The following is a 6000-nucleotide window of genomic DNA, read 5'->3' as shown; positions in this document are numbered from 1 at the left end:
TTTTGATCATTTGTTTCGATACCTATTGAATCAATGTCTTATATAAGTTGTTTTTCACTTGCATTTTTTCACAAAAATTGTTTTAGTATCACTGAAATGACATAATATCAATGAAATGACTTTAGTTTCTCTTGATCATTTGTTTTTCCATTTTGATCACTGAAACATCGTTAGTTAGTATGTTTCTACGTGTTATTTATCACTAAAATGATGTTAGCTAGTATGTTTCTATATTTAGATAGTAATGGTCGATTCAACAAGTACCTTCCATACAACATTTGTTGCAACATTTATTAATACAAAACGTAAAAGAAAAACTAGAGGTGTCATGTTGTATATCAAGGTGAAAAAAGCTTATGAAAATGGTGTTCGCTACTCAATTACAGTTGATGTTGCAACCCGCGGGGCTTATGGTGAGAATGATGAGGATTTTATGGGTTACATTGCGTTACAAGGTAGAAGTAAAGTGAGTATTTTGATAGATAGTTGGCATGACATTAACGATGAATTGAAAAACATCATATGGACCGATATTACGATATTTATTTTGAATTTTATGATCTGTTTTACAAGTATATATGATCATTTAATTATTTTTGTTTCATACTAATAACAATTGTATTGTGTAAACATATGAGGTCTTTATTGTTAGTCCAGAGGATAGTATGGTAAAAAAGAAATTGCTTACATATGCTGGTGAGCGTTAGAGGGGCCTTAAGACACAACTCATCTGTGATTATATTAATCATCCAAGTGATGACGCTCAACGTCCATACTCTATGTATTCATTTATTGATCAGGATGTTTGGGATAAATTTATACAGTTTCGCACCACTCCTGATTTCTTGGCTAAAAGCAAAAAAGGAAAGGATAATAGATCTAGAAATATATATCTGCATAGGTTGTCTCGTGGAGGATATGAAAAACTTGAAAAGAAGATGATTGAATAAAAAAATAAAACAAAGCGAATTTAAGATGGGATATTCTATAAGCCTTGATCACACTTCATCTCTACCCTCACACCATGAGAAATGGATGAGGATACGTCAAAGAAAAGATGGTGAATTCACATTAAAGGCTACACACGAAGTGAGTGAAAAGATTGTAAGTAGATATTTTTTTCAACAATATTTATTTTAGTTAAGTCAATTTGGTAAAGATGAAAATTTATATGTGTTATAGGATGTGTTGGTTGAACAATCCAAAGATGGCCTCTTTGATCCACAAGATCATCATGACATCTTTGTAGAAGCGATTGAAATCGAGGATCATTATGGGCTTGTCCGTGGTTTTGGAAGAGGCGTTGGCTTCTAGTCACATTTTGAACCATCTAAATCATCTAGAGAAGTAAATCGTAGGAGAGAGAATAAATAGATAGTTGATGTAAAGGTTGTGGAGGTAAGAGAGAAGTGGATTCAGGAGGAGAAGGAGAATTTGTTGCAGCAGGTGTTAGAGAATGCCCAGAAGGAGCAAGAGAAGCGAGAAAGGTGGCCGAGGAGGAGCGAAAGAAGTCGAATGAGGAAGATCTTGAGAATATGCTCGAGAAATGTACCTGCGACATGATTGAGGTATATGTAAAAGTTACAAAATTTGTGTTATATGTTTTTGTTATTATTGTTTGCGTATTTTACTTTTTGTATCGTATTTCTATTGTTTTTATGATATAAAAATTGAATTCATTGGGTCTACTCTACCAAACAATTTCAAATGCTCAATTGTACATTCATGATAAAGTTATGGGTAGTACAAGCACGAAATAAAGTTGTTATGTCCACCGAGACAATATTGAAAGCACACCACCACAACTAGATAACACTAAGAGACTTTCAATGATATTAGATAGTATTTCATACATATGCGAGAATATTAAATTCATTCACAAACCATATCAGTTTTACATACTTCCTGTAAGACCCCAATTTTGACCCTAAGATCCCTCATGTAACTTCATCATATGCATTAGTATTGGGATCATACCTTGGCATTCTCCTTACCCCTCTTTCATTGGGTTTATTTTGGGATAGATCACCAAGCACCATGTGATTGTATCATACTTATATTTTATCATTTTTACTAACCAAAATACCAAAAATATGTCTTTGCATTTGCCTAACTCTTTTGTAGGTAGAGCATGATCTCATTGATCTATCAAGTTCACATCTAGGGTCTGAGACCCTCATGACAAAAATCATAACCATGGATTGATCCAAGAATGTTTGTAAGCATCATATATAAATCCCAATGCTTTCTACATGTTATATTGATCAAGTTTTCTTCAAGAGTTTGAGGGTGATTTGCCTTGGAAACCCTAGTTTGACTGGGTATCTTGAGTAACTTCTCCAACAAGATATCTCACCAATTGATCAAATTTCTCAAGGGACACTTCAAAATTCATCATCTTATGCATATATTATCTACCATAAGCCAAGAAAGTCAAAAGAATTGAAGGTTAGCAAGTTGGTTGATGGTGGTTGGCCAGATGAATTCATCTGATCAAAACTGGGTCTCCCTAGACCCTATCTCCTACAATTTTCACCATATGAAAATGATTCCAAGATCAAAGTTACTCTAAATGATATTCCAAACAACTTTCACGTTGAGACCTAGAGCTATGTTTTCTTGGAAAATAATTTTCTATGTTGAAACATTATAGGTCATTTTGTCTAAACCCTAATTTGAAAGTCAACTTCCCAAGGCCATAACTTCCTCTATTTTTATGAGATGAAATATTTCCAAGTTGCATAATCAAATTCAAGATGTCTACTTCAACTTTTATGTGTGGAGTGAAAGCAAATTCAACTTTTATGAGCATGTGATATGAGGTTACATTATAGGTCATTTTTTTACCTATACCATTGAACAAGTGATTTTTCCAAACTTCAAAAATGCATAACTCTATCATTCTAAATCCAAATTACATGACATTTGTTACCATTTTGAATGTATTTGAAAGAGCTACAACTTTTATGAAGACACTTTTCTCATTTGAAGCTCACATAAAAAGTTAAGTAAGGTGGAATATTGAGATATATGGCTTGACACTTAGAAAAAATTTCAACATGTTGAAATTTCCAAACTTCCACCTCCAAGTTATCCATGTTCCAAGCTCCAAATGAAAAAGTGTTCAACATCAAACTTGTTCCCCTTTATCCAAGCTTTCCAAAGAACCCAAGCTCATGCATTTTGGACAAGGTTTGCTAGGTCTGCGCATGGCTTTAACAGGACTGCTTCATTGGATAGAATCAAACTTCAAAACTTCAGTTCACACTGCCTTGCAAATCAAGCTTCCATTCAGACTTCAATTGGAATCATTTTGGACCTTTATGCATTGCATCATGGGCATGTATATGCCCATGCACTCGTGCCATCCACATTGCCAATTTTGGACAAAATTTGAAGTGTGCAAATATCATTCCATTTGGCTATAAATAGCAAGCTTCTGAGCTCATTTGAACAACACTTTACGCGCCAACTTTGTCCCCCATTGAAACCCTCTCATTCTAAAGGAAGACCTGATAAGTTTCAATTTGAAATTTGAGTTTGAATCTAAATTGTTGGAGATTCAAGAACTCTAGGATCCAGAGCCTTGCAACCTCATCAATCACTTCCTGCTAGCTTCTTAAGTGTGATCAGATCGTGTTTGGAGCAAGCAACATCATGAACTGCATAACATTGAAGGTAATTTTCAGAAAACTTCATCTCTTCGATTCTCTCTCAATTCTACTCAATTCTCTTGGATCTTTGGTTGTCTGAAATCTTACCAATATAGGCAAGAAGATTGAGTTGCTTAGAGGTCAAATCGAAGTAACTCAGTTGACACACCTCAAAATTCAACTCCACATATCTTTCTATATATGTGGAGTTAGTTAAAATTGAGGTCAGATTCGTGTTCTACGCCATTTTTTCTTTCAGATCATGTCCTCCATTTTCATTTTCTTGATGGTAATGAGTGAACCAGTCCGGCCAGGGTCATCAAAGAAGATGACCGACCTTTGGACTCCGGCGATGCGCTGGAAGTGTTCAGAGCCATTGATCTTTTTAAAAATGTTTTAATCTCACGCGCCTATTGTGAATACCAAGCCTACGCCACGTCGACTGCAGTGCATCATGGAACACGCGCGCTGGGCCACTTGATTTGCCACCTCAATTAATGAGGGAGATCAAGTGGTCCACATTTTTCATATTTTCTGATTTTCACTTTAATCCTTTTACTTTCATTAATTCATATTAATTTTAATATTGATCCAAAAAATATGAGAGTTTCATCAAAAAATTTCAAATAATTTCCTCTTTCATATTTTGAATTAAAATTATATTTTGGATCATTATTAATATTTTTCATGATTTAATTGATTTTGTGATTGTTTTTAATTGTTTAAAAATACTTTTAAGTCTTTAAAAATCTTGAATTTTTTTCTCTAAGGTCCTTTGACCTTGTTTGACCTATGATAAATCTCATGGCAATTTCTTTGGTGTTTTGATGAGGTTTTAGGAATTTGACAAACCATATTTAATTAGATGTATTATTTTAGTATTTTTAAATTGAATAATTCCTTTGGCCACCTCTTTTGCATATTCTTTTTGTGCGTGGTATGTTTCATGAGCATAGTCCATTATATTATGTCTCTAACATGCATTAACACCAAAATTCTATTGCCCGACCTCAAATAGTTGTGACTTCTACATAAGTCCAATTACGATTGCTTAACATAGCGCTAAATTTGTGACACCAAAAGGCATATCATTCTAGTTAGTGAGATTGCAAGTCTCCCCTCTTTCATGGTATTGTGTGGAAACTTGTCCTTTTTTCCTTCCTTTGGAAGATGTCTTGGTGCAAGGATCCATGCTTGTGATAAGTGGGTTGAGTGTTCTCCAAAGAATGACTTCAAATAAAAAGCAAAAGCAAAAGCAAAACAAGACTAACTTCTAACTCATTAACAAATAACATTTAATTTCAAGCCATTTACTTTAATGTCATTTAATTTTAGTCTTTACTCATTTTGCCATTATTCATGTCATTCTAATTGTTTATGTTAATGCAATTTTCACTTTGTCCACTTGGACCATATTGTGTGATATATTTTGCTTGTGTATACTTTGTTTGTTTGTATGGTCTTTGACCATTAATGTACATAATAACAACAAAGAACCCTAAAAAACTTTTGAGTGGACTGTTGGCTTGATCTTGGACAAATGGACTTAGAATTTAGGCAACATTCCCATGCTAAAGGACTTGGCAAATGCCAAATTTTGTGAAACCAAGTGCTTACAATTTGAAACTTCATCTGATACATCTTTGAAGATCCTTTTTGAGTTCATCTGCAACATGGTCATTATGAAGCTGTTATTTTGAACCTGTGACTTATGGAATTCATCTGTTACATGGGCTAATTTGAAGAAGATCATGGAGTGGCTAAGCTTGGATGTGACTATCTTTATTTGATGCCTTGATCTTCAAGATAATATAATTATGCATTTGTGTGTTGTTTGATTCTAATGTCCAAGGGAATTTGGGTTTCTATTGACATTCTTGTCTATTGGACTGCTACCCATTGGTCAGATCTTTTCAACCCTTAACTTTTAATTTTGTGCATAGGATTAGTCTCTTCATCTCCTCCCCATTTCTTTAATTTCAAAATTTCTCCCTCCTTTTAAAAAATCTTCTTTGTTTGAACTATTTTTGTTCTAAGCTTTGACCACTTTGTAAAAAAAAAAGATAGAAACTTTGGCCTTATGCCGTTGCATTTTCCAACTTCTTTTCTTAAATCAAACTTGTAAATAAACTTAACTATACTTGACTTAAACCTTCAAAAATCCAAAAAAGAACTAACTCATTCAAACCATTTTTAGGCCTTTGTGCCTTTCAAACTTATTTTTGTTAAAAAAAGCAATGCATCCATTTTGTAATTTGTATCTTGAACTACGAGGTTTTGATCCCTCATTTTTATGTTGGCACGTAGGCACAAGTCCGAAGATCTTGTCAAACACAAAAATATAATT

The sequence above is a fragment of the Lathyrus oleraceus genome, chromosome 2, assembly GCF_024323335.1.
Source record: "Lathyrus oleraceus cultivar Zhongwan6 chromosome 2, CAAS_Psat_ZW6_1.0, whole genome shotgun sequence".
Classification (NCBI taxonomy): Eukaryota; Viridiplantae; Streptophyta; class Magnoliopsida; order Fabales; family Fabaceae; genus Lathyrus; species Lathyrus oleraceus.
Note: the sequence above shows the minus strand (reverse complement) of the source record.